The following is a 25,437-nucleotide window of genomic DNA, read 5'->3' on the forward strand; positions in this document are numbered from 1 at the left end:
ACGAAAGCAACGTGAACGTACGTGTCGCTCACACTCAGTAGAGTGAGGCAGTGAGGCAGCGTAGCCTCAGCCTCCCTCGGCGTACAGAGGCAAAGCACCACACTCGCTGCCTCTCCTCTGAAATACAACGAGACGGCGAGTGGTTTCTACGGCCGCTGCCTGACACATGCTGACACATGCTGACACATGCTGACACATTTAAACCTACGTAATGACGCAGGTAACCAGTCAAATACGACCGAAAATTCTAAATCTAAATCTAAATTTTCCATTTTATTATTTGTGATGATTTTTATTTTATTTTCTGTGACAATCTAGGGGAAGCTAAGCTTCCCCTAGCCTATTGATAGCGCCGCCTATGGAGGAGGAGCTATGTCGGTCAGAGCAGGAGAAGCAGCGACAGAGGAAACAACTGGACGCTTTGTTAAACCCTCGGGTTTTGTTACAGAGAGCAGGTCAGTTATTAACGGAGAACCAGTTTGTCTCGGTTTGATGTAACGGGGAAATGTTGGTGGCGTTGAGGACGGACCAACTGATGGTTATAAACATAAAGAGTAGACGCCGCATCGGCTGCTGGGGAGCAAGAAATGCGGCCGCCATCTTGAACAGTTGAGCAGCAGAAGTAACAGGACGCCAGAGCACTGTTCGTCCAGGCAAAATAGCGTTTTCCGACAGAATAATTGTAACAGAATGTTTTTCACCAGACACCATTACTATGAGGTGTCCAGAACAACATACTAAAAGTCCTAAGAAATCCTAGTTGGGGAAATACGTTTAATTCTCATCAATCTAAGATTGATTTACTGTATAAAAGTCTATGATGCCAATGAAGCCAGACAACAATACACCCCAATAGGGCTATTTTCCCCCTTTACTGCTATCACAATGAAACTTTGCACAATGAAAGTATACATGAAAAGTAAATGTTTTTGTATCACAATTTTCTTTGAAAATGGATAGATATGCAAATGAGCAATACACTAATATGCCCAAAATACACCCGAAGAGGCTTATTTTTTTCCTTTACTCCTACCACAATGAAACTTTACAAAATGAAAATATAAAAAGTATCATTTCTGTATTTCAAGTTTCTTGGAAAATTTATTTTAAAGCAGTACTAAATAACTGTCAGTTTTGGTTGAGTTTGGCGGCGCCAGTGGCCCGAAGTGGTAGTGATTTGCCTGAGGGAAGACTCCATCTCCCATGAGCACCAGTGAATAGCGCCGTAAACATTCTGATCTCCTGGGGCATGGAAATGAACAGAAGAAGTCCAAACTAAGTTTCTGTTACCAGCGGATCATTTCACAGTAAACACACATGCACAATCCGACAGGAATGTGCCGCATTTCCTGCTCCCTCCTCGTCGTGACTCTCAAAAGTGAAAGTGAAACTTTAGTGAGAGCCGGGTTCCTACCATGCTCCTCAAAGCTGCTTAGTGCCAGTGAAGGCGATACAGACCATAATGATACAGACCCCCTCAGGCCATGACAGAGGTGTCATTCAACCCTTTGTAAGTCGATGTACCATCACAAAAGTTATGAAAATATTATATGAAGTTTGAAAAGTTACTTAGTGTTGGTTTAAATATGCAAATGAACTCAACACTAATTGACTTATGGTCAAGAAGCCATAAAGCTGCAAACAGCAATAACAGGGGCGCTGTTTTCCTCCATGTTTTTTCTCCTCATGTCCTACACTAGAGAACTTGTTCTTATCACCAAACGAGGCTGCGCTCTCTCTGACAGCTGATTTTTAAATACCATAAAGCATAACATGTATAGAGAGCCTAAGCGGAAGCAGGAAGTAACGTCGCCATGGGACCTCAACTCTGAAAAACTATCCATGCAAGTGAACGGGACTGCAAGTTTTATTTCGTGATCCGATTGAATTGTGCCATGAGAAAAAAATATGACCTCTACCTGTTTAAAACATCACGTTTCATCCGGACGGCAACGGAAGAATGTATTTTGTGTAAAGACTGCTCCACGGACTACAGATCTGGTGTCCCACAAAAAATACGTCACCAACTGACACGGGAAAGGGCGGCATTTGGTGTGTGACGTCACCTACGCGACTTGTAGGTTACAGATTCTTCTGAATTGTATTCTACAATAGTTTTACGATAAACTGCTGATTTCTCTTCATGAAACGTGATTTAAACAGGTAGAGGTCATATTTTTTTCTCATGGCTCAATTCAATCGGATCACGAAATAAAACTTGCAGTCCCGTTCACTTGCATGGATAGTTTTTCAGAGTTGAGGTCCCATGGCGACCGTTATTTCCTCTATCTCTATTGTGGAGAGACGCCCCCTTGTTTATATCTGATATGCTTCGCCACTGGCTCCAACTAGTGGCCGAATTAAGAATTTGGATTTGCGTTAATGCTCCTTTAAACCCTCGGGTTTTGTTACAGAGAGCGGGGGCCTGTACTGTGAAGGAGGCTCAACATACCTAGGCTTTGTGCTCAAGATGCAGCTCAACAAACCCTCAAGTCCGCAATCAGAGCTAAACGGTACTGTGACGGTGGTTATCAACTTAATTAGTCAAGTCCGGTTCTCAGCTTTGTGCTCTGCGCGCGTTCACATAAAAGGGGGCGTTTGACGTCATATTATTCTACTTCCGCACGAAATGGATCCACAACGGGCTGATTTCAGCCAAGACGAGTGCAATTGTTTTAATGGAGAGAGTATGAGCGATATTTAAAAAAAGCACGATCACAGCCTGAAGCAACAGTGTTGCTGCAAATATGACAAGAGAGGAGGCTGCTTTTCATTTTCCTGACAGCTCTTGCGCTACTTTTAAATATGAAGCTTTATCCATATAAACTAGAGCAACATCAACTGTCATTTTAAATTGTGTTTTATATTGTTATATATTTCACTGATCGCAATTATAACGCGAGTGTGTGTTTTATTGGAAGCGAGGCTGGATAGGTTACAGTGAGGTTTTTTTAGGTGCTGTAGCTACAAGCAAATCTCATAAACAAAGACCTTTTTAAATGTGAAAACAGCGGAGACTTATTCAAGATTTGCGTTTGGGCAACACTGAAATATAACAGGCGACACATCGGAATTAATTTATTCACGGTCACATTAAGTGAAATTATTAACTTTACCGATTATCCATCTGATTATCTGTCCTGCTGCGAGCGAACAACTTCTATCAGTGGTGACTGACTGTATATAAAAGTAAAATATAGGCTATAGTCTAATAGGCTATATAATGAGCTCCTGACGCTCAGCTCAACGAGTGAGGAGGCGGAGACTCAGCGGAGACGCTCAGAGAGAAAGTCAGCAGCGATCAGCTGATCTCTCCCTCCGTACAAACGCTCCGTTCTGATCCAGCTCCACTGGACTTTCAAAGTAAAGGTGAAGCAGCTGTAAATGAGTTAAAATAGTGAAACAGCAGCGCTTTTATAGCCGGTTTTATGATTAAACTCGGAACATAACCTGGTCGGGACCAGGTTATGAGCTAAGCATAAGTTACCATGGTGATCTAGCCTCGTTAAAAGAGAGACACCTTGGCAGTACAGGAGAGGCTGGCTTTACACTCAACATACCTCGCTAACCCACTAAACTGGCTTCGCAGTACAGGCCTCAGGTCAGTTATTAACGAAGAATCTGTTTGTTTCTGTAACGGAAAAATGTTGGTGGCGTTGAGGACGGACCAACTGACCGTTATTGACCCTTTGCACGTGATGAACGTTCCACTTGCACGAGATACGGACGCCATGATGGAAGATAAAAAGCGGAGGGCAAAAGAGCAGTGGAGTTAATTTAATTCAATGGGGCGCGTTATAGTTTTGTGACATGCCGTGGTTGTAGGGTTTCCCCCCTTTTCCACTGAGCTGGTTCCAGTGCTGGTTCGGAGCCAGTGCCCGACTAGCAGCAGTTCTTTGCTTTTCCACCAACTGGTTATTGGCTCTTAAAACTGGTTCCAAGCACCAACTCCTTGCTGGGCTAGCTACCAGCCATTGAAGAAAACCAACTCCAGTTTCAAAACACGATTAGACGTCAAAATAGAGGTTAAGATTTGTTATTTTCTGGGAGCGTAGAGTTTAGTAGGTTTCAATTATTTCATTGAAGAACATACAAAAGAGAAAACCAGATCGATGTAAAAAAAAATACCCGGGAACTTGTTACTTGAAAACTTAATGCAAACAGTTTAATTATCTTATTTACTGTACCACAAAATGGTACAACAAAGACATTTTAAGATACAGTGAAAGGTTTAAAAACAAAAAGCAATAAATTATAAATAGATAATTGATAATAAATTATACATCTATTCAAGCACTGATCTCCTTTTGTTGGTTGTTAGCTTAAGCTCAATAATGCATCAGTGTGGTTTATTTATCTATTTAATATTTTACATTTTATAAAATAAGTATACAAGGTAGAACCGAACATGCATTATTAAAGGCCATAATTTTCAAGTCGGACTGAGAACACTGCAGTCATGTTTGTGCTCTCAAAGCGTATTAGAAAAGCAGTTCCTTCTCCTCAAGTGATGTGAGTTGTTTTAAGTTGTGTGTAATGTTTGTATTTCAGAGTGTGTGAGGGCACAGGAAGTTCCCACAGAGCAGCAGGAGCGGAGCTCCAGTCAGGACCAGAGGGACTCTGAGCCTCCTCTTGTAAAAGAAGAGCTGGAGAATGCTTGGACCACTCATGGAGGAGAGCAGCTTCAAGGACCAGAGGAGTTGAAAGTCATTCCTTTACTTGTGAAAAGTGAACATGAAGATGATGAAGAGAAACCTCCGCTCTCACAGCTTCAACAGGGTCAGACTGAGGAGGACGGAGGAGCAGAGCCTCCAGCCAGCAGCTCCCCTAAACACATGGAAACAGACACTGATGGAGGACCAGAACCAGACAGAAACACATGTTCAGACAGACATTTACAACCAGATACTAATGACAAGACCTCCGAATCATCTGACACTGAAGACAGTGAAGATGAGGAGAGAGAGAAAAAAAAACCTCAGTCTGGGTTGAACTCTGAAAATAATGGCTATAATACTAACAGGAAACTACTTAGCTGCTCTGAGTGTGGTAAAACATTTGGCTTCAAGAGAAACCTGACGAAACACATGAGAATTCACACAGGAGAGAAACCATTTAGCTGCTCTGAGTGTGGTAAAACATGTGACAGGAAGTCAAATCTGATTACACACATGAGAACTCACACAGGAGAGAAACCATTTAGCTGCTCTGAGTGTGATAAAACATTTCGCACCAAGGCACATCTGACGAGACACATGATAACTCACACAGGAGAGAAACCATTTAGCTGCTCTGAGTGTGGTAAAATATTTGGCAGCAAGACAGACCTGAAGAGACACATGAGAATTCACAAAAGAGAGAAACCATTTAGCTGCTCTGAGTGTGGTAAAAAAATTGGCTTCAAGATAGACCTGACGAGGCACATGATAGTTCACACAGGAGAGAAACCATTTAGCTGCTCTGACTGTGATAAAACATTTTTCTTCAAGATAGACCTGACAAGGCACATGAGAACTCACACAGGAGAGAAACCATTTAGCTGCTCTAAGTGTCATAAAACATTTGGCAGGAAGTCACATCTGAAGAGACACATGAGAACTCACAGGGGAGACGAACTATACAGATGTTCGATTTGTGATGAGTCAAAATTGAAACAACACATGACAACGCACAGTGGAGAAAAACCATACGAGTGTTTAGTTTGTCGTCAACGCTTCACTCAGAGTGACAGTTTAGCTGCACACATGAGAAAACATGCCAAAGACAACACGTTTAGTTGCCAAGCGTCAACGCCAGTTTCAGATGGAAAGGACGTTTTGAGGCACACATGACAAACCATGTCGTAGTTTCTGGCTCCAGCACATTTCATTTTGGGTTAAAAACTATTATCTTGGGTACAGCATTTTGTTACCTGCGTGAATAAATTAAATGTGATAGTTATCGAGTGATATACATATATTTTGTCGATGTTGTCACCAGTTAAAATATGTTAAAACCTTGCAAGTCTTCAGCTCAAGCCTTCAGCTCAGGCATTTATCTTGAATCAACAGTCAGAGCAATACGCTAGTTTCTTCTTTTATTCACACAATGAGTGAGATAAATAAGGGAACATGTGAGGTCCTGTAAATTTTATATTTCATGGTATTATTTTTAGTAGTTGTGAACTACATAATAACTCGGTTAACTGACTGAATGCGGATATTAATGCAGTTGTCCACTGAACTCAGGATTATTCTTTATGAAGAATGGGTAAATGTGTGTTTTATTTGGAAATAGGAGGTTTATACTGTAACCAGCCTGTATGTACAGAACTTTGGTTTTGTTTCTGATATTATGGATGTCGTACTGTTACTTGACATTTGAGTATGGAAAATATATTTGCAAATTGATAAGTAAAATTTCGACTGAGTGAAGCTGCACTGAACAGAAGCAAACTGTCACCTGTCTCATTCTTTATCCTGTTTTACAGGAACCTTATCTGTGTACAGGTACTCTGCCACCTGTTACACACACACAAGACAACAATACTAACTCAACAAGGACCCCAAAACATAAACAACAACCCAACCCAACTGTCTAACTAACAGATGCCTGACCAAATCATTTAGTCTCAAATACTGAAATAAACCATTAAAATGAAGTAAAATGAGTTATCATATTACTAATATGTACTTATTCCAACCTAGGAGAGAATTTATAACAGATAAAATGAATTCTCTTCAGTGTCTGTTAACACCGAATTTTGTCTGCATTCTTGCATTCTGGTTCCCAGCTAGCCTATCCGGAAATCACCAAAGTAAAAGTGTTCACCGACATAAAACTTATAAAATAGACATTAATTTGTAATACAATAAAAGCAAAAGGTTAACCTAATGGGTCGGAGACTTTCTTGTGAATTATATTCCTTAAATTAAAGAGTTTCACCGCATTTTATTAGCTTGGTGCTTTTATTTTGACGGGAAGGCCTGTCTCTCTCGCCCTGCATCCGGTTGCTGACCAGAACAGCGAGTCAACGGCCCCGGACTAAACGGACTCGTCGTGGAGCTTCTTGCTTCTCGCTGCTGTCTCACGGGGAGTGAGTGTGTGTCTGTGTGTGTCTGAGTGAACATGGCTAAAGTCCAGGTGCTGAGAGCGCTGGTGGAGCAGCGACTGAGTTCGGCCGTCGAAGAGATCTTTGTTCTGATTGAAAGAACCGTGGCGGAGTACGAGGAGGAGCTATGTCGGTCAGAGCAGGAGAAGCAGCGACAGAGGAAACAACTGGACGCTTTGTTAAACCCTCGGGTTTTGTTACAGAGAGCAGGTCAGTTATTAACGGGGAATCAGTTTGTCTCGGTTTGATGTAACGGGGAAATGTTGGTGGCGTTGAGGACGGACCAACTGGTCGTTATAAACGTCACCAGCCGTGTCAAGAAAAACAACTCCAGTTGCAAAACGCAGATTAGACGTTAAAGATACTAGTGGTTAAGATTTTTTATTTATTTATTGGCCTGTAGTATATGGTTTCAGTTATTACATTTAAGACGTTAAAAAAGGAAACTAGATCGATGTAAACAAATCTGCGGTAAAGTATTCTGATATTCTGACGGTTGCTAGGGGACTGTCCGTGGTGCTGATCACCATGGAAACCGTTAGCACTTGCAGCAGTTTGGGAACTTTGCATAGGAACTTTGTTACTTGCAAACAGGGTTTAAAATTAGCACCCGCCACTCGCCAAATGCGGGTAAAAATATGATTTGGCGAGTAAAATTATTAGGCCACTCGCCATTGGCCGGCAGCTGGAATATGCCAACTTCACTATATAATTGTCATCATAAATGCTGAACAGTGAAACGAACACAGTTTACAGCTCCAGGAGATCTACTGACTGTGTTTCGAATGTCGGAGTTGCCCCGTTATCCTCCGTGATTCAACATTTAAGAAAATGTATCAAGTTTTCTCCTGCTGTAACGTTCACGCTCAGTCGGTCATTCAGAGGAGGCGGTCAGAGGCGAGCGACGTTAGTTTGTGGTAACGTGTTTATGTGGCGACACATCGCGATGGTGAGAGGTAGGGTTACCAGGGTTACCACATGTCCCCGACAATATGGAATCATCCCGTATTTGCAGATTAAATAACCCCGTCCTGTTTTGCATCAATACGGGACCGGGTCTCGTATTTCCGAGTTCACTTGAATGCAGCATCACCCCGCTCGCAATCCTGTGAAGAGGTGCCGACTCTGCCCGTGATCAGGTGAAACTCTGAATTTCTGCCACTCTCATCTGTGATCAAAACACAAACACTGGGCTCGACAGTGTCAGTGACACTGGGCCGTATACCCCCGCAGCCCCCGCCCGTAAAGCCTTTCCACCATCAACGGTCTTTTTTTTTTTTTTTTTTTTTTACCGCAACATATGATTCACGTCATGATAACTTATGTATTTAGGCTATTCAAACTTCAACAGTCCATAGTTCTCTTTGTTTGATATTTCAAAAGAAAGTTGCATCCTTCTATAGGCTACTGTAGGATGAACAAATCTACATTTTAAAAAAAACAACAACAAAAAAACCTGTGTTCACACCAGTAGCGTAGCCAGAAAAAAGACATTGGGTGTGCACCTGCAAAGACTGGGTGTGCCAAATTTATTTTCAACAAACTCAGCGTTACACCTCCATAAATATTCAAAAGAATTCCAACATTATACTGTATGTTGTGTGCGTTCTCATCAGTAATAACAAACCATGTGTTATTCGCTCTCAATAAGCCATAGGCCTTTAACAAGCATCAGACATAGACTGCACATAATAGCTTGGGTTTAACAGTGGTATAGTAATCTATATGCAACGCTGAGTAAAAAAAACTGCTTAGTAACTGCTCTTATAGTCAACAGTTCAACAGGTCTAAACATTCACACATATGACGTGCTCAAATAAATCAATAACAAAGTCATAAAAAAACACACTTTTGCGTGTCTGGTTAGCGCACGCACAATAGGTGATCTACTAAGAGTAACACACTAAATGATAACACGTGCAAACCGCAGTATTTAAATGAGGGTTTTGCGCGTAACCGTTTCCGCCATGGAGAGTATGGACAGAGAGCTGGATGGATACAAACGCAGAATAAAAATTTGATCCGACGCATTAATAGAGAGAGGGACAAATAAACATATTGTGGGGCTGCAGCATAAGAAACGTGGGAGATTATCTATGAGAAAGTAAAAATGTGGTTGGTATAACAAGAAGAGAAGAGATGAAGTGAAGAGAAGATGGGGAGATATAGGCCTATGCGGCAAAGAACAAAAGAAGATTTTAGTTTGTAATAAAACCTCAGCAAACGAGGGAGAGCTGCTCTGATCAGTGTTGAGCAGCAGCTGAGCAGGTAACTGGGAGACCTGCTGTCATTCATTGAGCTGGAGCTGCGCGCTATGGCACAGAGCTCAGGTGGGACACTCAGGCCACACTCGGATCTAAACGCGCTGACCAGATGGATCACGGACGGAGTGAAGGCGGCGGTGACGTCTCTCAGTCCCGGTCCCAGAGCTGAGCAGCCAGTTACTGGAGAGGGAGGAGAGGAGCGCACTGGACGAGAGAGGTGCGGCGTGCGTAACGGCGCTTAAATTACTTTGATCGCATGATCAACATCTGAACACAACTACTGGGCTCATCATTCATCACATATGATTATGTAACAGCTTGGCCTGATGGTTTTATATCGCAAAGTAGAAGAGGACAACAATATCGCTGTTTACCTGTGCGCACTGTGCAGCTCTCAATTTAAAGGGCAAGACGGCGTGGCTTGGCCTTGAACTCGTTAATTATTCCACTAGTCCAGTTTCTCCGCGAGCCGGTGCAGGTGTCGCAACGCATCACCTGACGGCAATTTTTACAAATGTATTGACTGATCGATAACATGTTAGTAGCTATAGACTATAACAAAAAATGCATCAAATTTTTGGGTGTGCCAGCTTCCTCTGTGGGTGGCACTGGCACACCCTGGCACACCCGTGGCTACGCCAGTGGTTCACACCACTTATTCAGTCTGAATTAAATGTAGGCTAAGTTTCAAAACTCACATCACTATATCTTCCTCTGAAAGCCTATGTAATGTCTGTTGTCATTCCATCAGCTAATCTAAACCTATTTTTTTTAATATAGCCTACTGTATATATTTATTGCAACAATTTAGTTTAGGAGGCAGGTGTGTGTTGTTAAGGCATCTGCCTAACTATAATGCAATGGGGAAAACACTGCTGATTTTAATGACTTTGTATTGTGAGCAGTTCAGTGGCCGGTGAAAACATATTTTGGCCGGTAACATTTTTGAGCTACCTGCCATTGGCAGGTAGCTCAAAAAGTTAATTTTATACCCTGCTTGCAAACTTCATATACAAACAGTTTCATTATCTTATTTACTGTACTGTTAAATGGTAACTTACAACAAAGAGGTTTTAAGATACAGTAAAAAGATTAATAACAAAAGGCAATCAATTATGTAAGGGATAATGTATAGTTCGGAGGTTGTTATGGAGAAATAAACCCCGACCTGAAGGGGTTTATTTCACCATAACAACCGACCAACTATACATTATCCCGCTTAGAACACGGCCTACAACTAAATCATTCAATAATGTAACACAAAATAATGATAAAAAGAGATTTTATTCATGTAAAATTAGACCGTTGCTCGGGACGCCGCTCTGACCAGCGCAGCACAGAGAAGAGAAAGTATGAAGGATATTACTTTATGTTTCATTTTTACCGTCATTAAATAACTTCGGACTAATTGTGATGTTAGATAAACGACTTGTAACCTGTTACAGGGAGAGTGGAGGCCGGAGGCTCCTTATTTCCACATCGTGGCTGAAAAGTAAACTTGCATCAGAATCTCTGACCCGATGTCACAGCTCCTCTCCTCTCTGTAGCACCGCGACTCCGCGACACAAACGCACCCCATAATCTCTTGTTTATGACAGATACGACTACACAAAATACATCGTAGCGTGTATGGTAATCCATCGATCCACTGATTGATTATCAAAGGCTTCAAATGCACGAACGGGAGGAGGCTCAGCAAAACAGCGGCCGTGACCGGACATGCAGAGTCGGCCGTTGCTATGGAGTCCCTAGCAACGGTCCGCACAGCGGACACCGCAGAATATTGGTGATTGACCAATCAGAATCGAGTATTCAAGAGAGCCGTGTTCTAATAATAAATAATAAATTATACATCCATTCAAGCACTGATCTCCTTTTGTTGGTTGTTAGCTTAAGCTCAATAATGTATCAGTGTATTTATTTATCGATTTAATTTCTTTCACGTTTTACAAAATAAATATACAGGGTAGAATGTGGATAACCATTTATCCAAAAGGTTTTCTCTGAGAAATGGGACGTTTTCAATAATATGAAACAATATGTTTCTGATGAGTGAACTGATAAACCATAAAACCAAACATGCATTATTAAAGGCAGTGATGTTTGTGCTCTCAAAGCGTATTAGAAAAGCAGTCCCTTCTCAAATGATGTGAGTTGTTTTAAGTTGTGTTTAATGTTTGTATTTCAGAGTGTGTGAGGGCACAGGAAGTTCCCACAGAGCAGCAGGAGTGGAGCTCCAGTCAGGACCAGAGGGACTCTGAGCCTCCTCATGTAAAAGAAGAGCTGGAGAACGCTTGGACCACTCATGGAGGAGAGCAGCTTCAAGGACCAGAGGAGTTCAAAGTAATTTCGTTACCTGTGAAAAGTGAACATGAAGATGATGAAGAGAAACCTCCGCTCTCAAAGCTTCAACAGGGTCAGACTGAGGAGGACGGAGGAGCAGAGCCTCCAGCCAGCAGCTCCCCTAAACACATGGAAACAGACACTGATGGAGGACCAGAACCAGACAGAAACACATGTTCAGACAGACATTTACAACCAGATACTAATGACAAGACCCCCGAATCATCTGACACTGAAGACAGTGAAGATGAGGAGAGGGAGAAAATAGAACCTCAGTCTGGGTTGAACTCTGAAAATAATGACTGTGATACTAACAGGAAACTACATAGCTGCTCTGAGTGTGGTAAAACATTTGGCATCAAGACAAACCTGACGAGGCACATGAGAATTCACACAGGAGAGAAACCATTTAGCTGCTCTGAGTGTGATAAAACATTTGCCAGGAAGTCACATCTGACAATACACATGAGAACTCACAGAGGACAGAAACCATTTAGCTGCTCAGAGTGTGGTAAAACATTTGGCAGGAAGTCACATCTGACAGTACACATGAGAATTCACACAGGAGAGAAACCATTTAGCTGCTCTGAGTGTGGTAAAACATTTGGCACCAAGAGAAACCTGACGAAACACATGATAACTCACACAGGAGAGAAACCATTTAGCTGCTCTGAGTGTGGTAAAACATTTGGCACCAAGAGAAACCTGACGAAACACATGAGAACTCACACAGGAGAGAAACCATTTAGCTGCTCTGAGTGTGGTAAAACATTTAGCATCAAGACAAACCTGACACAACACATGAGAACTCACACAGGAGAGAAACCATTTAGCTGCTCTGAGTGTGGTAAAACATTTGGCAGGAAGTCATATCTGACAAGACACATGACAACCCACAGTGGAGAAAAACCATACGAGTGTTCAGTTTGTGGTCGAAGCTTCACTAGGAGTCACAATTTAGCTGCACACATGAGAAAACATGCCGATGACAACACGTTCAGCTGCCAAGTGTCAATGCCAGTTTCAGATGGAAAGGACGTTTTGAGGCACACATGAGAGCCCATGGATGCAAGGACCCGTTCAGAAATGTTCGTAGACGACCAATAGGCAAACGGTGTTGGAGGCGTTGTCTTGGCAGCAACAATAAACCAGTCTGAAGAATTCAATGCTCTGCTGTTGTCGGGACATGGGTTAAAGTTCACTGTATTAATACTAGTACTAACACCAATCTGTGAATTGGTTCAAGAAAACATCGTAGACCTTTTCAGATGTGGTGTTTATAAGTTTGGTCATTTTGATAACTTGATGGTTATGAAGATGTTTATGTTTCATTCTGATCTGATTGAAGAACAAAAACCTATGTGCTTTAGGAGTTTCATTTTGTAAAAATTTGGAAAATACCTGTTTATTCATGTGAGTTGTCTCTGAAACGTTCTTACCTGTGGAGAAATAAATATGGAGGAACTGAACCATTGATTAGAAGACTTTGCATTATGTTAGTTACACCAGTTATAGTGTCACTTCAGGTACAGTCACACTGAACCTCAACAAATAGGTGCAGACTCCCAGATTTGAAAGAGTCTGAGGTCAAGTTCAAACTATTTTACGCGTCTTTGTCCACTTGACTACATAAAAAGAGGTGAAACACACTTACAGACAAACCAACCAAGGCCACTGTGATCCTCCCAACTTCACTGCCGAACAAGTGCCATACACTGACACTCCCAAGTTCAAAATTGGACGAGCCCCCACTTGTTATGCCCAGCTCGTTCAAGAGCATAACCAAGGAGGGAGGACCACACAGCGACCAGGTCAATTAACCATAAATTTATTAAAGGAACACAAGTTTAAGTGTAGGTCAGTAGTCTATAGTGTGGTGAGATGTGCTGGATGTGTGTGTGCAATCATAAAGTAACAAAAGGCTAACAGAACACAATCAACCAAAACAACGCTGAGGTGCCTGGGTGGCACCAGCCATCCAGGAGGGAGGAAGAGACCGCCATCTTGGAAAGACCCCCTCTTTATTGACCCCAAGTGGCAACCCTCCGTGACGTCACCCATTGGTTTGTGAAGGGCCGTTTGTGAAGCCCGGAGATTGGCTTTCAGGGCGCCGCCATTTTTGATTTTTGGAGCCAGAAGAAACCATATTTGGACGAGGGGGCGGAGCTAAGGAGGGTCGAGGGGCGGGTCGGACCCGTGTCTGCGAGGCTGCTAATTTACCCAGCAACACCGGCTAACTGCCGAGCGGCTACGCTGCTAACACCGTTAGCATCTACAACTCGAGGTAAACTTCATATTTAACGGTTTAAGTAATCTCAGAAGCTTATTAAATACATGTCCATGTTTGAACTAGCCTACATATGATCCCATGAGGAGTAATGTGTCACGTTATTGTAGCCGATGTTAGCATTAATAAGCTAATGTAAAGCTGTGAAACGTATTTTAATATTGTGTTTTAAATTGTTTTACAGAACCCAGAGACTAGTTTCTGTCTCAAACTGTGAAGCTGAAACATAAACTGTCATGGACTGAGACTGGTGGGTGACGGCTCCTGGACTTGATGTTACCTCACCTGCATCACCGATGATCGGCTGCTGGAGCTCCGACCTGTCGACCACGTTACAGCATTCACCCAGCTATTAGCTATTATTTTACATTCCTATTATATATATGCACATATTTTTTGCAGGTTACCAACATGATAATGTACTGGAAATTCAGCTAAGACAATACAATACAAGCTTGTCTTTTGACAGTATGGCTCACCTTTACATCATCCACAGCTTATAAAACGTTTTCAGTGATGTAAAATGCTAAAATTACTAGTGCAGTTTAAACACGAAATTAATTTATTTACTAAGATTTGCTTTACTGATTTTTAATGGGCCAGATCTTTACAGTAACATTAACACCACGACACACTGCTGTAATCAATGATAAATTCAGGAAGAACTTTCCAGGACTATGTATGCTTTCACTACACACAAGAAAAATACAAATGTTTAATCTTGTTCCTTGAAATAATAAAGCATCCAGAGATGAATATCAGAGCTTGTGCTTTCCTGATGTTTCTTTTCAACAAATCTATGATACTGAAAACAATAATTCACCAAAGTGTCACATTACATTGACCATGAGGTTATGGTAAATATGTAAAAGAAATACTACAATTTAATCACAGTAACTTTCTTTATTATTAAATTTTCAATGATAACAATCATCGACTGAATAAAGCATTTGTATTAACTGGACTATGAAAATAGCTGCTTCAAAATCTTCACTGTCAATTTTAAGTTCACCCTAAAAAGTGTGAGGTCAAATGTGGACATGGAATAATAAACTAACAGTTGGTCTGTTCTCTCATCAGAGGTTTTCTGGTTTCATCATCATCACAGCTCCACAACTTCACATGATGTCCTCCTTCTGTTGGCACCGGTCACTCAGTTCTCACAGTGGCTCCTTATGCTGCGTTCGATTGCACTCGGAACTCGGAAAGATCCGGGTTGGAAATTCCGACTTCCGAGGTAAATGCGTTTCATTGTAACCTCGGAAAACATGGCCGGCCACAGTAAGCTGATGTCAAAAAGTAACTGCTGAGGAAGAACGTTAGCTGCTTGGGGGAGAGAGAGAAAGAGAAACGCCACTTCTGCAACACACAGTCTTGAACGCACCAGTGAGGGGAATCCTGCATGCGTCGTAGCGAGCCGTGCAGACAAAGACGGTTTATAAACCAAGACCTTTCATGACGAGTCAGCTTCCTGTATGCATGTCACGTGGGCTTCTTCACGGCCACGCCCCTTTAGAGAGACCAGAGGCAGCTTGGAGTGTATTGATTCCTATGGGACAATTTAATGTGAACACCGATTATGGTCGGGTCTTTCTCCCCACGGTCACTGAAGCAAATTTTGGACTAATTTTTCACAAGTCACATCTCTTCTGAACAGTTTGACATGAAAATGGCAATTTTCAGACGGACACATCAGGAGAAAATCCACTTTGTTCAAGACCTGTCTCTGTCTCTACGACACACTCTCGCGAGATTTGGCACAGATCTCCTAGGCAACGTCAAACAAACGGCCGCGAACTCCCGTGAAAATGATTTAAATTATTTTTGGCATGCTAAATATTACTGTTAGTAGTGTAAATATGTAATGTTATCATAAGAAAATATAAATATCTCACTTTCATCTACCTACAAATTGTATAAATCCACACACACGTTCACAGACGAGGTGGGGTGACGATTGGCCACGCCCATTTAGAGAGACAGGAAGTGTATACCATTTCATATCATTGGAGCAGCCGTTCATGGAGTATCTTTCCATTTATTTTGGTCGAGCAGAAGAAGAGACCATGGCGAGTAGCAGTACAGTGCGTTCACACCGGGTGCGAGGAAGTATGCTTGCCTCTGATTATACTGATAATGTAGACGCGCGGCATGGGTGCTCGTTAAGCGGCGCCTAGCCGCGTGCATTCGGTGCGACGACGACGCCGTTTTTTTTTCCTGTGCATGTCCGTGGAGTTGTGCGCTGCGGACATGCACGGTTACCTACGTTGCTGTGTCAGGCAGGTGTTTCCCATGGAGCTCTGCCCCGTTTGAAAGGTGGAGGAAGCCCTAAGTGGAAAGACTTTGCCTCCGATGTAGAAGAGAAACACACATTTAGGACTGCTGACTTGTATCATCACAACAGACAAATGTAAACACAGAAGGCTGAAAATCACTGGACATGGATTATACAAATCAACAGTGTAGAGCTGTCAAGATATATGCTGTAACAGTTAGTTAATGTTGAAGTACACCTCTGACTTCCCCGCAGTTGGTTTGATGCAAGGAAAGAACTACGTTGCACGAGGGAATTAGAGTTGATATATCATCAGCATTTATTAAGCAAAGATCTTTGGAGAACACACTACAGCAGATCTGTGTCTGGAGCCAAGCGCCCTGTGTTCTAAAGAAGCTCACCCCTGTCAGTGTTTCTTTCTATCTCATCTGCCCCGCCTTGGTTCCTCTCCGTCCCATGCCCTTTTTAGGAGTTACTCATCCTACTCCCTGTTAGGGAGCTGCTGTCAGAATTTGAATAGGGCAGTTAGAGTTTGTTATCTCACACCTGCACAGGAGGCAGGCTTCGACAGAACACAGTGTACAATTTCCTTGTGTGGCAGGTGGCACCGAGTAGGGAAGGGGAGGTGCAGGAAGTTAAGGCGCGGTATAGAAATAAGCCTACCTGTAGAGGGAACGAGAGTCTGTTGTTGGTTCCGGCCGGAGGAGTGAGGCAGGTGCACACCTCACTCCATGCGGGCATGCAGGGAAACCAAGGCTGAGGCCCTGTTTTGAGGGTTTATATCATGATGTTATTGTTTGATATGAACTGTGTTTTTTATATTTTTCAGACTTGTTGCCCTGCTGGGGTTGTGAGTAGCTGGTAGCCGGTGAATGGGCAAAGTTCGGCAGACCAGGTATTTTAAAGTTGTGATATATGCCGTAAACTCTTAAATATTTTTATGGATGTAATAAAGTATTGAAGGTTTGTATTTGTGTCTCTGCAGAGAATCGGCAGCCTATTAGCTGTTTCTTGCCGTTGTTTTGTTTATTAGTTTGGGTTTATTATTTTGTCTAGTCCGCCTGGCAAGTGAGCCGGTAACGGGCAAAAAGAGCTGGGTATTGCCCTTGGGCGGACTAGTTTCTTTTTTTTCTTTTTGTTTGTTTGTTTATTTGTTTGTTTATTTTCTGCGGCAAACCCCCCACTTGTTTTCAGTCTCAGGTGAAGTCTCAGTCAAGCCATCAAGGCAGGCATAAGGTGTGATGTGGTTAAAATGTTTGCAGTGAAATTGAGTTGTGTGCAAACCTTAAGTGTGTTAGTTCACCAAGTGTGTAAAACCTTTTGCAGTGTTAAGAGTGGTTTGTAAAACGTAATCCTGGCCTTGCTAGTAATATTGATGACGTAAACTGAAGAGATACAAGTGGGCCTATAACCTGTCAAGCAGAACCCTGTAATAAAACTGTTTAATTTTATTCCTTGGACTGTTATCATTTGCTAATTACTTACCTGTGGTGGGAGTTACATTTTGGCGTTGTTGGCAGGATTAGCAGAACATTAATGATTTATTTTGGGGGTAAAATGCAGTTTTAGTTCTGTTTTGTTTTTTTGTTTTTTTACAACGGCAAGAACAGCTAGTGGGTCAGGACCACGTGGTTGAGAGCATCCAAGGTTTTGTCTTCTCAGCTCCATCAGGTCATGGACGAGGCACAGAAGGAAGCAATGGAACTGCGCATGCAGGAGCTGGAGCAGCAGCTGCAAAGACTCTCTTCTTCCACTTCCCCACCTGGATCTTCGAGTAGCTCTATGGACAATGTTGAATCAACTGCTGCTGAGACTGAGGGGGGGACACGGGTGGTTTACATTCAGCAGAGTGAGAAGGTACCAAAGTTTTCTGGTGATGTGGAGAAGGTTGACTCTCCTACTCTGGAAGAATGGATTGAAATCATTGAGAATCATATACAGTTAAAATCTTCCGAAAAAGAAAAAGCTCTGTGTGTGTATAATCATTTAGAAGGGGCTGCCCGCATAGAAGTTAAATATCTGCCTAAACAGGAGAGGGAGACGGTTAATGGTATACTTAAAGTTTTGAGAGAAGTATATGGATGCTCACACTCATTAATCTCCCTCCAGCGCAGGTTTTTTAACCGTAAACAACGTGAGCGAGAGTCATTGCTAGACTATTCCCATGCCCTCATGTCTTTAATGGATCAAATTGTGGAATCAGACGAGCAAGCTAAACCTAAAGCTGAAAGAGAGCTACGTGATCAATTTTGTGAGGGTGTCAGGGATCAGAATCTGGGCATAAGATTAAGAGACAAAGTTCGTGTGCACCCCCGGTGGACAATCCGAGATGTACGCAGGGAGGCTGTTCAGTGGACAATGCAGTGTGAAGGGCAGTCATTTAAGCAAAAAGATAGTCATTCTTCTTTGCTCTCTAATGAAGTCCAGGCACAGGCGTCCTGTGAAGCAATTGATAATAAATCAAGTTATTCTGAACTGAAAGCCCTTATTGAAGCCCAACAGAAGCAATTAGATCTACTTTTAAAAGCACTCACACCCTCAAACCAGGAGGTTGCATCACAACCTCAATTTAAAAGTAAGAGACAGTCTGATGGAAGGCCGAGGTGTTTTCGCTGTGATCAAAGGGGCCACATAGCACGTTATTGTACTGCAACTTTCCCCAAAACTACTCAGCCTGACAGAAGAGCACCCCAGGTCAAAGAAGAGGAGCCTGCCACTGAACAGAGCCATACACACCTAGAGACAAACCTTGGCGTCAAACCAGATCCAGCAGTTATGTCTACATTGGTGGGAAAGTGCCCAATAGTGGAAGTTAAAATGGGGGGAATTGTGGTTCCATCATTGTTAGATACTGGGTCTATGGTTACAACAATCACTGAGAGTTTTTTTAAGAAACATTTTGGTCATCTTACAGATTCTCAACTACATGATTGTGCATGGTTAGACCTTAGAGCAGGAAATGGCCTAGAGCTGCCATGCTGTGGCTACTTGGAGTTGGACATCACTATACTGGGAAAATGTGTTGCACACAGGGGGGTCCTGGTAGTGAAAGATCCAGATGATCCACATATGCAGTATAAGAAAATGCAGATCCCAGGATTACTGGGAATGAATGTCATAAAGGGTTTTTACTACGAGTTGTTTGTGCAGTATGGCCCCAGCCTCTTTGAGGATCCCACTGTAGCAGAGGCCCCAGAATGGAGACGTGCCCTGAGACACTGCCAAGTGGAGGAGACGATAGCCAACTCCCCCGAGCCTTTCAAAGTACGTGTGAAAGGTAAGAGTCCACTTTGTGTAGCAGCAGGCACATTAACTATGGTTCCGGTGACATGTCCCAAGGTCCCCTCACAGTGGAACATGGAGTTTCTTGTAGCGCCCTTACAACCAGAAGAGGGCGCACTTCCAGAGGGTCTGTTAGTCTCATCAGCATTAGTGGCATCTGAAAGAGGAGAGATGCATGTACCAGTTACTAATGTTGGCAATTCTGATGTTTGGCTGATTCCTCGCAGAGTTATAGCTACAGTGAGCATGGCAACTATACTATCTGAACATACCTCTCAAGTTGAGTTCTGTGGAGGTGTCAGTAGCAATGAATGTGCAGCATCTGTATCTCACCGGGGAGCTGAGGCTAGGGGAGGGGGCAGTTGGGAGGTGCCTCTTTTTGAAGGGTTGGATGGAGTTGAGCAACAACAAGCGGCAGCCTTGCTTAATAAATATCACTGTTTGTTTGCAAAGGACAAGTCTGATTTAGGTTGCACTAATCTCATTCAACACGAGATCCCCTTATTAGATGATACTCCTGTACGCCAACCATATCGCCGCATCCTCCCTTCCCAGTATGACATGGTGAGAGCCCATATAAAACAACTCTTGGACAGTCAAATCATCAAAGAAAGCAACAGTCCATATGCATCTCCCATCGTATTGGTGCAAAAGAAGGATGGAGGAATTAGATTGTGTGTCGACTATCGCCGCCTGAATGCTAAAACCAGGAAAGATGCTTTCCCTTTGCCACGGATTGAAGAGTCGCTGGATGGACTGGTGGGAGCCAAGTGGTTTTCTACATTGGATTTAGCCAGTGGCTACAATCAAGTTGAAATGGCTGAAAAAGATAGGGCAAAAACAGCATTTTGTACGCCATTTGGATTATTTGAGTTTAACAGAATGCCATTTGGACTGTGCAACGCCCCCAGTACGTTTCAGCGCCTCATGGAACGCATGTTTGGAGACTGTCGTTATCAGTCTGTTCTGTTGTATCTTGATGATGTTGTTGTGTTTTCTACCTCGATCCAACAGCACCTGGAAAGACTGGAGGAAGTGTTCTCCCGGCTACAAGAGCAAGGGCTCAAAGTTAAATTCTCTAAGTGCCATTTCTTTCAGAGACAAGTGAAATACCTGGGACATGTTGTGTCAGCTGAAGGTGTGGCAACAGATCCGGACAAGGTAGCAGTGGTGAGAGACTGGAAGACCCCCACTAACCTGGCTGAGCTCAGATCTTTTCTGGGGTTTGCCAGTTATTATAGGCGCTTCATAGCAGGGTTTGCAAAGATGGCTGCGCCTTTGCACCATGTGGTGGCACAACTGAGCCCAGGTGTTAAAAAGGGTAAGACCCCCAGGAGGGCTCTAGGCCCAGTCTGGACCGCAGAGTGTGAAGAGAAGTTCTGTCAGCTGAAGAAAGCGTTAGTCTCTGCACCTGTCCTGGCGTATGCAGATTTTCAAAGACCCTTTGTGTTAGAGATAGATGCAAGCCATGCAGGTCTAGGGGCGGTTCTGTCACAGGAACATGGAGGGAAGCTTAGGCCGGTTGCATACGCTAGCCGGGCGCTCAGGCCCACTGAAAGAAACATGCAGAACTATAGTTCTATGAAACTAGAATTCCTGGCGCTTAAGTGGGCAGTATCAGAAAAGTTCAGAGAATATTTGTTGGGGGGCGCCTGCACTGTATATACTGATAATAATCCACTTCGCCACTTAGATACAGCCAAGCTTGGTGCAGTGGAGCAACGATGGGCAGCCCAGTTAGCACCCTTTAATCTTACCTTAAAGTATCGTCCAGGGGCTCGAAATGGGAATGCTGACGCCTTGTCTCGCCAATATAGAGAGGCTGAAGAAGAACAGGAGTGTGAAGGGGGGGCTCTGTGTATTCAATCTGATATCTCTGTCCTCCCAGGTTGCTCCAAGGAGAATCTAGCCACATTACAAGAACAAGACCCAGTTATTGGGCCATTTCTGGAGTACTGGAGAAAAGCTACGCCACCTGGTTCAAGGGAGAGGGAGAGGTTTGGCCCAGGGACCAAGGAGCTTGCCCGTCAGTGGGGACGTTTGAGGGAGGAGGAAAAGGTACTCTACCGCAGCTTTAATTCTCCAGATGGGGGTAGGGAGACCTATCAGCCTGTATTGCCTCAGTGTCTGCAGAAAGATGTTCTCACCCATTTGCATGACAATCATGGGCATCAGGGGGTGGAGCGTACTTTGCAATTGGTGCGTTCTCGTTGCTACTGGCCCAATATGTACAGAGATGTAGAGAAATGGTGTCAACAGTGTGGAAGATGTGTTTTGGCTAAAGCTATACAGCCGAAAGTTAAGCCTTTTATGGGCAGTCTGCAGGCTTCACGGCCTCATGAGATCCTGGCAATAGATTTCACTGTCTTGGAACCTGCCTCAAATGGAAGAGAGAATGTATTGGTCTTAACAGATGTGTTTTCTAAATACACCCAGGCTATTCCCACCAAGGATCAACGAGCCAGTACAGTTGCAGATGTTCTGGTGAAGCACTGGTTCCAGTTGTTTGGCCCACCTGACCGTATCCATTCAGATCAGGGGAAGAATTTTGAGAGTAATTTGATCCGGCAGTTATGCAAGGTCTATAAGATCCGGAAAAGTCGTACTACTCCATATCATCCTCAGGGGAACGGTCAGTGTGAGCGGTTTAACCGTACGTTACATGATCTACTTCGCACGTTGCCCCCGGATCAAAAGAGATACTGGCCACAACATCTCCCTCAGGTAACCTATGCATATAACACCACCGTACATCAGTCCACAGGCATGACTCCCTACTTTATTATGTTTGGGCGAGAGCCCCGTTTGCCGGTGGATTTTTTGCTAGGGGCTGAGTTGGACGAGACGGAGGAGGGGCAGGAGGAAGACTGGGTACAGAGGCATCAGGAGTTGCTGGAGGAGGCTTACAGCCATGTTCGTCAGCGGTTGGATGCAAGGAGGCAGCATCGAGACCAGAAGCAGGAGGCTCAAGTGAGAGATCCATCTTTAAGTGAGGGAGACCTGGTGTATGTCCGAAATCATGGAGTGAAAGGCCGTAATAAGATACAGGATGTGTGGGACCCAACCCCCTATCGGGTGGTGCACTGCCCCCCAGATCGTGGTGTTGTTTACTCTGTCACCCCTGCAGTCCAAGGCGGGCCTGTGCGTCAGGTGCACCGGACCGAGCTGAGAGGTATGCCTGAGGGTGGCCTGAGGACGGATACAGGCCAGGAGACAGGAGATGAACAGGTGGATGCTGGAGACATGGAAGAGACAGATTTCAATCCCCCAGGAGTGCTGGCCGGGGACGTAATGTCAGAATCTGACTTTTGCCCAGAGGGAATGGGAGAAGAGGAGGAGGACGTGGAATTAGAAGAGACCGCAGGGGTCGTTGAGGGCCTCCGTAGGTCCACTAGAAGTACTGCAGGCAAACACACAAATCTTTACCATCTGCCACAAACCGTAAGGTCAAAATGAGATCCATCAGTGTAGTTAAGTATCACTGTATGCTCAAGGGGTACTGGGTTGCTTATTTTTTATTCAGTACATCGTCGGGGCGCCGATGCATTTTGAAGGGGTGATATGTGGCAGGTGGCACCGAGTAGGGAAGGGGAGGTGCAGGAAGTTAAGGCGCGGTATAGAAATAAGCCTACCTGTAGAGGGAACGAGAGTCTGTTGTTGGTTCCGGCCGGAGGAGTGAGGCAGGTGCACACCTCACTCCATGCGGGCATGCAGGGAAACCAAGGCTGAGGCCCTGTTTTGAGGGTTTATATCATGATGTTATTGTTTGATATGAACTGTGTTTTTTATATTTTTCAGACTTGTTGCCCTGCTGGGGTTGTGAGTAGCTGGTAGCCGGTGAATGGGCAAAGTTCGGCAGACCAGGTATTTTAAAGTTGTGATATATGCCGTAAACTCTTAAATATTTTTATGGATGTAATAAAGTATTGAAGGTTTGTATTTGTGTCTCTGCAGAGAATCGGCAGCCTATTAGCTGTTTCTTGCCGTTGTTTTGTTTATTAGTTTGGGTTTATTATTTTGTCTAGTCCGCCTGGCAAGTGAGCCGGTAACAGGCAAAAAGAGCTGGGTATTGCCCTTGGGCGGACTAGTTTCTTTTTTTTCCCTTTTTGTTTGTTTGTTTATTTGTTTGTTTATTTTCTGCGGCAAACCCCCCACTTGTTTTCAGTCTCAGGTGAAGTCTCAGTCAAGCCATCAAGGCAGGCATAAGGTGTGATGTGGTTAAAATGTTTGCAGTGAAATTGAGTTGTGTGCAAACCTTAAGTGTGTTAGTTCACCAAGTGTGTAAAACCTTTTGCAGTGTTAAGAGTGGTTTGTAAAACGTAATCCTGGCCTTGCTAGTAATATTGATGACGTAAACTGAAGAGATACAAGTGGGCCTATAACCTGTCAAGCAGAACCCTGTAATAAAACTGTTTAATTTTATTCCTTGGACTGTTATCATTTGCTAATTACTTACCTGTGGTGGGAGTTACACTTGTATAAATCAGTGCCACGTATTATAAGCAAATCACACACACACATAGTGAATGGCCATTTCCCACATTAATTATTGCATATCCTACCTATTGTTTCTGATGTACAGGTGCATTAGAATATAATGGGAGAGTTTATCAAGGCCTATGTCACTAATTCAATTCAACATCCCATGTCTTTATTTATTAAGTTTATTTTAATAGTAATAATTATGGCAAACATTCAATGAAGACCTACAGTTCAGTATCCCCACAAATAGAATGATTTTTTTTTTTAAAGCATTGTTAATATATAAATATTGGCCATTTGAAATCTATATCTACTTGGTTGGGGTTGAACTACTGGAAATTGACTTTTCCCGTATAATGTAATTATTTGATAATAATCCCCCCCCCCCCCCCCCCCCCCCCCCCCCGCGCCTCTTTTGAATATCTCCCTAATTCTGAGGTCTCAAGGTTGGCAAACAACAAACTATCAAATATGTAGTATTTGTGGATAACAAAACACGTGTGCAAACCAAGGAATATTTCCAACCCTCTGTGCGTTTGAGACAACTTGCTGCTGCTGGTCCCTGAAGGGGCGGAGTGGTGGCGACACCCACGTGACACGGATACAGGAAACGGACTCCTCGTGGAGCTTCTTGCTTCTCGCTGCTGTCTCAAGGGGAGTGAGTGTGTGTCTGTGTGTGGCTGAGTGAACATGGCTAAAGTCCAGGTGCTGAGAGCGCTGGTGGAGCAGCGACTGAGTTCGGCCGTCGAAGAGATCTTTGTTCTGATTGAAAGAACCGTGGCGGAGTACGAGGAGGAGCTATGTCGGTCAGAGCAGGAGAAGCAGCGACAGAGGAAACAACTGGACGCTTTGTTAAACCCTCGGGTTTTGTTACAGAGAGCAGGTCAGTTATTAACGGAGAATCAGTTTGTCTCGGTTTGATGTAACGGGGAAATGTTGGCGGCGTTGAGGACGGACCAACTGATCGTTATAAACATAAAGAGTAGACGCCGCATCGGCTGCTGGGGAGCAAGAAATGCGGCCGCCATCTTGAACAGTTGAGCAGCAGAAGTAACAGGACGCCAGAGCACTGTTCGTCCAGGCAAAATAGCGTTTTCCGACAGAATAATTGTAACAGAATGTTTTTCACCAGACACCATTACTATGAGGTGTCCATACATACAACACCTGATCTAAACATTGAGTAGAGCAGGTGAAAATGTCTTGTTCAATCTGTTAACAAGATTGAATTCTGAATTGAATTTCTTGTATTTTCCAAGAAACTTGTAATACAAAAAATGTTACTTTTCATGTCTATACTTTCGTTGTGTGAAGTTTAATTGTGGTAGGGGTAAAGGAAAAAAATAAGCCTATTCGGGTGTATTTTGGGCATATATATATACGTGTATGGCTCATTTGCATATTCAAATTCATT

This window comes from Trachurus trachurus (assembly GCF_905171665.1).
Source record: "Trachurus trachurus genome assembly, chromosome: 11".
In the NCBI taxonomy this organism is placed as follows: domain Eukaryota; kingdom Metazoa; phylum Chordata; class Actinopteri; order Carangiformes; family Carangidae; genus Trachurus; species Trachurus trachurus.